Here is a 10,468-nt window from a genome sequence, read left to right as displayed (position 1 = left end):
AGTCAATTAAATAATTCGAGACTTCGAGGGGTTACTTCTCAGATTAATGAGAAATCCTTTTGTCCTTTGAAACCGCCAATTTTTGATGGAAAGATTCCATGGGCGGAGTATGAACGTCAATTTAATACAATTGCTAGACATAATCAGTGGGACTCCGCCATGAGGGCCGACAGCCTTGCTTCTTGTCTTCGGACGCCGGCTCTGAATGTTTTAACGGCATTGTCTGAAGAAGAAATTTCTAATTACGAAAAACTTAGTTCTGCACTAAAGTTAAGATACGGAAATGACCACTTGACGAAACTGTATACGGCACAATTACAGACAAGAAGACAGGGACGAGACGAAGACCTCGCGTCTCTTAGTCAAGATATCGAACGGCTTTCTCGTATAGCTTTGCCAGATCACGAGCCGTCTCGTAATTTATTAGCAACACAAGCTTTCTTGAATGCGATCAATGATCCAGAGATTAAAATGGCCGTTGGAACATCGGGCCTCACTTCTCTGCGGGAGGCAACGGCCAAAGCCCTCGAGGTAGAGGCAATGAGAAAGCAATATTTTGGGCTGAACAAGCTTCGTCGGATTGAGGTGTCTGAAAACGCCTCAAAAAGGCGAAGTTTTGAACACTCGGAGGAGTCAAAACCTCAAAATTATAAAAATAGAAATAACAGTAACAATTTTAAACCAAGAAATCGAGGTTCTTTTCAAAACAACCAGCGTATAAATAAAAACGTGGTCGTGACAAGTCAAACTAGCTTGACTTGTATATTTTGTAAAAAAACAGGTCACGACGCCAATCATTGTTTTCTAATTAAAAAAATTAGTGGAAAACCGATGCAAGGCTCGAATCCAAATTCTTATAATTAGCGTAAGAAAAATATAGAAATGGGGGAAACAGATCCTCAATCGAGTTCTTTAACAGGAACTCACCCAAAAAACTAATTCCAGATGATTTGTCGGGGCAAAAATCATCGCAGATTGTTAATAGTGAAAGCCCTCTTAGAGAACAGTTTTTAATTAGAAGTCTACGACAGTCTGGTCTTTACGCGCGCGGTACTGTAAATGGCGTCGATTGTCTGTGGGTAATAGACACGGGCGCGGAAGTAACCGTAGTTCGATCGGATCTCTTTAAATCCGATGACCAGATTGTTCCCTCTTTTTCTCTGCGAACAGCCACTGGAGAGACGACCCCGGTTTTGAGACAGGCTACTGTCCAAATTAACCTTTTTGGGTGTATCGACTCTCCACATAAGGTTTTTATAGCAGATATAGAGGATAAAGGTATTTTGGGAATAGACTTTCTTACAGCTCATAACTGTGTTATCTCGACTAAGAGAAATTCATTAGCTTCAAACAATCGCGAAATAACTCTTTGTACAAATAGAAATGAAATTTATTGGACTCCTCCTAGAATTAGAGAAATAGAACTTTCGGAGGATGAATTGCAACAACGTTTTCCTTCGCATTTACAGAGCCTTGTTGAGAAATCTTCGATTTGGTTAAAATCAGCTCAGGTAGAATCGTTTAAATCTCTTTTGCTAGAATTTATAGATCCGTTCGCCAAAGATAGTGGTGATAAGGGCCGATGTACTTCTGTCAAGCACAAGATCGACGTCGGAGAGAGTTCACCAATTAAACAAGCTCCTCGAAGACTCGCTCTCAACGCCCGAGAAGAGGTAAAGAAGCTTGTGAAAGACATGCTAAAGAACGATGTGATTGAACCATCGTCTAGTCCCTGGGCCTCACCAATCGTCCTTGTTAACAAAAAGGACGGATCCAAACGATTTTGTATCGATTACAGAAAGCTGAACGATATAACAAAGAAAGATTCTTACCCTTTACCCAGAATCGACGAGACACTCGACCTGATAGCTGGTGCAACTTGGTTCAGCACCATAGATCTTCAGAGCGGATACTGGCAGGTCGAAATGGATCCTCTAGATAAAGAAAAAACAGCTTTTGTTACAGGCTTAGGAGGATTATTGCAGTTCAAGGTTATGCCGTTTGGTTTGAGTAATGCCCCGGCTACCTTTGAACGAATGATGGAAGCTTTTCTCCATGGGCTCACGAGCAAAATATGCCTCGTTTATTTAGACGATATAATCGTTTTTGGCAAGAACTTTGAAGAAGAAGTTCAAAATCTCAGACAAGTTTTCGCTAGGCTGAAGCAAGCAGGTCTGAAAATGAGCCCGAAAAAATGTCATCTGTTCCAGAAAGAAGTAGGCTTCCTCGGACATATCGTTTCAGCACAAGGTGTGAAGACCGACCCATCCAAAATAGAGAAGGTTTCTTCTTGGCCGACACCTAAGAATAAAGAACAAGTTCAAAGCTTTTTAGGCCTTTGTACGTATTACAGAAGATTTGTAAAAGGTTTCGCTAGTATAGCTAAACCTCTCCATCATTTGACCGGAATCAAGATTCCTTTTGACTGGACCCCGGAATGTGGAGAGGCTTTCAAGAAATTGAAGGAAAATCTTATTTCTTCGCCGATTTTAGCTTATCCAGAGGTCGAAATTCCTTTTATTTTAGATACGGACGCATCCCTTTCAGGAATAGGCGGGGTTCTGTCACAAATTCAAAGAGGTCAAGAGAGAGTGATAAGCTATTTCAGCAGAGTTTTGAGTAAAACTGAGAGGAATTATTGTGTCACTCGTAGAGAGCTTTTAGCTGTTGTTAAGACCGTAGTACATTTTCACCATTATTTGTACGGCAGGAAATTTTTGATACGTACAGATCATGCTTCTCTCAGGTGGCTACTTTTGTTTAAATCTCCCGAAGGTCAGGTAGCTAGATGGTTAGAAAGGCTCGGTTAGTACGATTTTGATATTCGTCATCGAGCAGGAATTCATCATGGAAACGCCGATGCTCTCTCTCGAAGACCCTACGAGGAAATGCCAGAGTGTAAACAGTGTGCACGATTAGAGAAAAATCGTGACCCCTCTCTTATAATACGGAAGATTTCTTTCGAAAATAACCAGGAGGAATGGAGAAAATCGCAACAAGAGGACGACACTTTGAATCAAGTGAAGTCTTGGAAAGAAGCAGAAACTCGCCCGGACTGGCAGGATATATCCTTAGCCGAGCCAGATTTGAAAATTTATTGGGCTCAATGGGACTCTATTCTTTTAATTGATGGAATTTTATACCGAAAATGGGAATCTGCAGACTTGAAAGAAATCAGGTGGCAACTTTTGGTTCCCAGGTCACGAGTTCCAGAGATTCTTGCTCTTTATCTTGATTCTCCTGCAGGCGGACACTTCGCGTCAAATAAAACTCTGGGCAGAATTCGCAACTTCTACTTTTGGCCCCGTTGTCGGATGGACGTTGAAGATTGGTGTCGAAGATGTCGAATCCGCACGGCAAAGAAAGGACCTCGAGCGAAGGGACAAAGCTCTCTTCAAATTTACAACGTGGGAGCTCCATTTGAAAGGATAGCAATGGATATTCTTGGACCTCTCCCGATAACCCATTCTGGAAATAAATATGCTTCGGTTATTGCTGATTATTTTACCAAGTGGCCAGAAGTGGTCCCTCTCGCTGATTAAGAAGCCTCTACTGTAGCACAGGCATTCGTTAAAGAATTTATTTGTAGACACGGAGTTCCACTAGAACTTCATACTGATCAAGGCCGAAATTTTGAGTCAACCTTAATGAAAGAGGTTACTCAGATTTTAGGGGTTAGAAAAACTCGTACAACTCCTTTGCATCCACAATCTGACGGCATGATAGAGCGTCTGAATCGGACTTTGCTACAATATTTGTCGTCCTTCGTAGAACAGAATCAGAGAGACTGGGACTCCTGGATCCCTTTCTTCCTCTTATCTTACAGATCTGCGATTCATGAGACGACGAAACAGACGCCAGCCCTCATGCTTACTGGAAGAAATCTTCGACTTCCGTCAGATTTAGAGAAAGGCCCTGTTCCTGTGCAAAGACAGCATCAAACAGATTATGCCTTTTCATTACAACAACGTTTAGAAGAAATTCATCACTTTGCTAGGAATAGAATTTCTATGGCTTCAGATAAATTAAAAACTCGTTATGATATTCGAGCCAGAGATTTAAAATTTAATCCTGGAGATTCTGTCTGGCTCTTTCAACCTCGAAGACAGAAAGGACGATGTCCAAAGCTACAAAGAAATTGGGAAGGCCCTTACTTAGTGGTTAACCGGATAAATGATGTTGTTTATAGAATCCGAAGATCTCCTCATTCGCGTCAGAAAGTGGTTCACTTGGATTGTCTTGCTCCTTTTGAAGAGGATCAACCTGGAACAATCTCTCCAACACCAGGGACATCCTTCGAGGTTAGATCTTCAAACGAACACCCTTGACGACTGTGACCGATTTGGCTTTCTTTACAGTCGGTTATCGATTGTGAGAAGAATTCACCTTTCGGAATTCATTTGAGTAAAACTCGACCGCTTACGATTATTATTGAAGGAAATATCGGATGCGGAAAAACAACTTTCACCAAGAGGTTTTTAGCAGATCGCCAGGTCTGTACACTTTTAGAACCTCTTGAAGAATATCGAAATGTAGCTGGAATTAATCTTTTAGATTTGATGTATCAGAACCCAGATCGTTATTGCTATTATTTTCAGCATTTCGCTCAAATGGTTATGTTAGATAGACATCTGCAGACGACTTCATTGCCTGTAAAGGTGATGGAAAGATCGATATTCAGTAGCAATTGTTTTGTAGAAGCTCGTCGAAGGTTAGGTAATTTTCGCGACTTCGAATCTCATTTATTGACAAAAAATTTTGATCTTCTCATTCGCTCGTCTGAGCTCAGAGTAGATTTGATTGTTCATTTGCGAGTTTCCCCAGAAACTTTTTCCGTTCTCGTGAGGAGAAATCGAGCATTTCTTTAGAGCTACTCAGAACTATTCATGAGGTACATGAGGATTGGCTAGTAAATCAAACCTTTTCTTCTTTATCAGCTGCCGTTTTGGTTATAATTGTAGAAACTACAGCCGACCAAGTTTTTCTAAACATTTTTCTTCAGAATCGAGTTTTTGTGTCGGATAGGCTTTGGTTTATTAATGTGAGAAGAGCCACGATTATTTTTCGAGGTCGATGAGCGATTGCTTGATTTTCACATTTTATTAACCTTAAGTGTCAGTTTTTGTGAGTACTTTTTCAGGTTACTTGACACAGCCTTTTCCCATCCAATTTTTCCCGATTCCTGAGGATGACTGGTGGTTTTATTTTGAAGAAGGACGCAGAAATAATTCAGATAAGATCGTTTCTTTTCTTCTGAATACATATTCAATTTATTTTATTCAAGTATTCTCCCAAATTCACTCAGTGAATTTGAATTGTTATACCATCACTCACATTTGTCCTTCCAAAACTCTAGGGTGAACTATTCCTAAAGAAGTCACCCCACGATTTCCTCATTTCATATGAAGAGAAGTCTGTTTTCGTCTTATTTGGTCCTGGAATTGTCGGTTCCCGGTTCGATGTTTTCATCCGAACCTGTTTCGAAGGGATCCTTCATGAAGAAGATTGAATTTCTTCCCGACATTAATGTGGGCCGTTGCGGATAACTTTGAATTCATGAAGCCACATAACACTCATTAACACTAACCTTTATAAAACATGGCACATAAATTTTTGAGATTATTTAACGCTCAACTATCTGCTTAAGGTTTTCTGTGGTTCACCTTGAGACTGTGGGCAAATGCCAGATAGTAAAAAAGGGAGTTCTTAAATTATTAGAGCCACAGCTCCAACTCACCTTTGAGCACTGACTACTAGAATACTTTTATAATTATTTTATCTTTCCCGAGTCGGGACGACTCTTTTCCTCGGGGGGGAGTAGTGTTACAAAGGGTGGGATCACCCGTTTTGCCCCCTCTTTAATAATCTAGTAGTCAACATAGATAAAAGACGTTTATAAACCTCTTATGTCTTTAAAAAAAATAAGGTTGCTGCGCCAACCGATATTATTGTAAAAACAGTCTTGTTTCAGACTTTAAACAAGAAACACATATCTTGCATTAAAAGCATTTATCACGATATTTTTGTTCACGCTCTTGATTTCTTTTGATTCGATAATAAGTAAACTCGCGGATCCATATTTTATTAACGTAACGCCTAAAAACGTTACAATACGTTGAATTTGTGTCGAGAATTGTCTCGTCTCTAATAAATCTCACCCAACAGAACGAGGTATGACTTGGTAATAAAATTTCGCATCAAACCGACGGGGAAATATCTCGCCCAACTGACGAGTCAATGGATTTCCGGCTTAATTACAATTCACCTGAATGAATGTGAAATAACTTGATCAATGAGAATTAACTGAATCACTGAATATAACTGAAATGTTGAGAATTAACTGAGACACAACTGAATTACGGAAAATTATATTCAAATAACTTTGGGTTCATGCCAGAATTATATGTTTACAGAGAGTAAAAATTAAATGAAAATGTGAAATGAAGTAGAGTCAAGAAAAATAATTTGAATTAATTGGAAATGCGATAGAACGAATTCGAAACTTTTCAACCTCACTTGAATTAGCCTGAATTATCAAGAATTAAAATTCATGAATTGAAACGAATCAAGTTGAATCATATGAATCTACCTCACTTAAAAGAATTGATTTCAAATAAGAAAATCAAGTTAAACTACATTAATTCATTCAGATTAATTCAACTCAAACAATTACCGTGTTACTCAAATCTCGAATTATTTCCCCCTCGCATGAAACGAACAGTTCAGGTTGCCCGCGCACCATTGATTTCAATGTGAATAACTAAAATACGGTTAATTCTGGTCAGTTGGAAATTTCTGGAAACGCCGGAAGCAATATTTAAAAAATCATCTAATCACGGGGTCGATCTGAAATTGATGAAAACACGAAATTAAATTTTTTAGCGTTCTTACAGATCCTGGAAAAGGTTTGAATATTCTTCACCCCGAAGCGGATACACGGAAAAATGTTGCACGGCAATTGGTGATTTTATAGACACTATTGCGTCAAAAAAATTCAAGAAAACCAATAACAGAGAGTGTCTAAATTAGCGAATTTGGCACGGAATGCCCCATACGTACATCTCAGAATAAATTTAATTGAGAAAAAATATAACGAAGAAAAAAGAAACATACGCAGTGTCCTCGCGAGGCGTCTGAGGCTCCGTCTTCCGTTTTCCTGGACGGCGTGTTCCACCGTTGCTCGGACAGGGCCATCCCGCATCGGCTTGATGCGCTGCTCTCGTGCCCGCTTCAGCACGCCGTGCTCCTGCTTCGTTGCCGCCAGCCTAGAGATGAAGTTTCGCATACTCGAATCATACATTGTTGCAAAGTTTCACAAGCATCGGTTTCTCACAGGAAAAAAATTGACGTAGCCGACAGGTATGTCGAATAAATGTTTGAAATATATTATTCAGGGCAATGCGCGCAAGCTGCATAGAGTTCTAGTGCAAATTAACACGATTATGCAATTCTGAAAATTATTTCATTGCGAACATCGTACCTTCGAAAAGACTGCCTCGACGGTGGCTGCCCGTCCTCCGGGAATCGCTCTCGGTACATCCTCGCCGATCCTGTAAAGTTGTTCCCGGTCTCCGCCAGTATCCGATGCATCCTGGTCGTCCGCACGTCCCTGTCCATCTTAATCTCTAATTTTCTAGTACAATTATTCTAACAATACAGCTACAGTAAATCAACGTTGGTAAGATTAGTAGTAAAATAAAACTATTCTTTAACAGCTAACTACGCTACAGTTAAACGTGTAAAATTAACAATTCTCACAACACTTTACGGTAACTTAACAATTATAAACGTAATGCGAATATTTAAACGATTAAAACTACGGGTAATGCTACGAATAAACGTGGCAATAATATGGATTTTGGCGAAGTTGTGGTTGAAACTCTGATATTGGCTGGTGACGCTTCGAGCGAATCTTAGCGTCTGTTTGCTGAAATTAGCTCGAAACAATGCCAGATCTTCGATTGTCATTTACTACGCCTGACGCGCCGAGCTGCGTCTGTTGGTTACTTCACGAACTGTCGGACAGCAGCGTGTAATAACAAATGAATACATTCGGGATCGTACGATATCCTAATTGTTGTAACCAACGGACGCAGCTCGACGCGTCAGGCGTATTAAATGACAATCGAAGATCTGGCATTGTTTCGCGCTAATTTCAGCAAACAGACGCTAAGATTCGCTCGAAGCATCACCAACCGAAATCATAGTTTTACCCAAAACTTCCACAAAATCAAGATTATTGCTACGTTCATTCGTAGCATTACACGTATTTTTAATCGTTTAAATACAGGATGTCCCTAAATTGGGGGACACGGACCAGCCAGCGTGATACCTGACTCAAATCCAACCGAGAATTTCTTTGCCGCAAGCTCGTCCGATGCATAGTTTTTGAATTATAAACGATAGCGTTAGGCTAATCAGAGTGCACCATTTCATCTGAATTTGCCGCCACGGAAATTGCTGTTTTCTTCGTCTGGGTGAATTATTATTATTCGTTTACGAATTAAATATCGGCACCCCCCTTCTCTCCCTGTTGTACCCCTTCTCGAGCGCTGACCTCGGTATTGTTGCCGCGGCATACGTTGCCGGCCGCACACTCGTGTGTGTGAAACACAAGCGAATGCCCAGCTACACAATACTACGAAACACACATCTACGAGTGAAAATAAAAATAAATCTCCAAATAAATCAGCGGATTTAAGATTTAATGTTACAAAACACTTCCAATCATCGATGTATGCATAAAACTAGAGATTTTAGACGGTTGATATGCCGTTAGGGTTCATAATTAGTCATTCAATCAATCTGAATTATGCTTTCCGAACATTTTTTGTGTCTTTGCAACATAATTTTTCCACTAGTTTGAAATTCATCATTGACATCCGATTTTTCAATAATGCGAGGGAAAAATACCTCGCTGAATTGACGTGTCAATAGGTTTGTAAATCAATTACGATTCACCTGAGTTAACACAAAATAACTGAATAAATGAGAATTCACTGAATCACTAAAAATGATAACCGGAATCATGAGAATTATTTGAGATATAACTGAATTAGGAAGAGTTGTAATAAGTCAAGTTACTTTGAATAACTTCAGATTCGTGCCAAAATTTTATGTTTAGAGAGAGAAATAATTAAATTCAAATAAAAAAGTAATTTCAAATCAGGAAGAAGAAAATTTCCAAATACCTGAATTCAAATGAAGCAATTTGAATTTAATAAGTCTATCCGAATTTGAGGAAAAATAATAATTATCACTTGGAATAGGATAATGAAGTCGAATTACATGAATAAATTCAATTAATTCAACTCAAAAAAATATGGTGTCATTCAAATTCCCAGTTATTTCCTCGTCGATTCATTGTGGGTCTGGAGTGGCAAGTAACGTTGAAATTGTTGAGATCAATGCTAGTGATGGCCACTTATCTGAGAATAATCGATGTATCGATCAATCGATTTAGACAAAATAATCGGACACGGTTCCATTGAATTGGTAAAAATTAATCAATTTGGTACATTTCTGCGTGTAGTCTCAATATCAGAAGAGATACACTCAGCAAAAGAATTAAAGGAACAGTAGGATTTCTAACTTTTTTGAGTGATTTTTGAAGAGCTGTAACTTGGTGAAAAATAGTCGAATCGTAAGAAACCAAGAAGCATTTCGAAGCTTGAAATGTCTAGTTTGAAATCCTCATCAGTTATTTTCTTCTCAAACATCACGCTAAGTGTGACCCTCAGAAATAGGGCAAGGCGAAATTCCTCACAATTTGTGTCTTTTTCAAAAGCGTGCACGAGCTCAAAAATTATTTTTGCCGCTTTGTCAATATTGGATTCATCTAGCCTGATTCTTCAGCTTCAAAACGAACGGTTTTAAACCTCTGTACGACCATTTGTCGTTGAGATATTGGCGTTTGAACAAAAAAGGAGCTCTTTTCGTTGATCATCAATATCTCATGAACTAATGATCCCACAGCAAGCTGAACCTGAGTTCCGTGAACGGTAAGAAACGCTCTCAAAGTACGTTCGATAACTTAGTGCAAGATATTTTTTTTCTAATCTCATTATTCATCTGAAAAGGTACAAACAAATCGGTTTCTTCTTTACTTTGGAAAATCCACGTCAACTTTACAAATATTGCGAAAATGACTCATGTTTCCAGGTGTTTTTTTAGTTCAATACATGCCTAAAAACCCCTCGAAATTTAAAATTGATCGGCTGAACCGTAATTGTTGACCGAACCGTCAAAGTTTTATTAAAAATAAAAGGAACATTTTTGTTGTTCCTTAAATGGCAAATAATGATGATTAAAGTGGAAAAATGACTATTCCGTTATTTTCCTTCACAATTTCCCAACAAGTACGCTTCAAATCTTGGACAAAGAGAGGAATTTGAAATTTTATTTTTCTGTAGTTTTTTAAAATTTTAAATCTTTTTTTTCAGATTTCAACAAAAATTGTGTTCTTTTG

This window comes from Neodiprion pinetum, unplaced genomic scaffold, assembly GCF_021155775.2.
Source record: "Neodiprion pinetum isolate iyNeoPine1 unplaced genomic scaffold, iyNeoPine1.2 ptg000083l, whole genome shotgun sequence".
NCBI classification, from domain to species: Eukaryota; Metazoa; Arthropoda; class Insecta; order Hymenoptera; family Diprionidae; genus Neodiprion; species Neodiprion pinetum.
Note: the sequence above shows the minus strand (reverse complement) of the source record.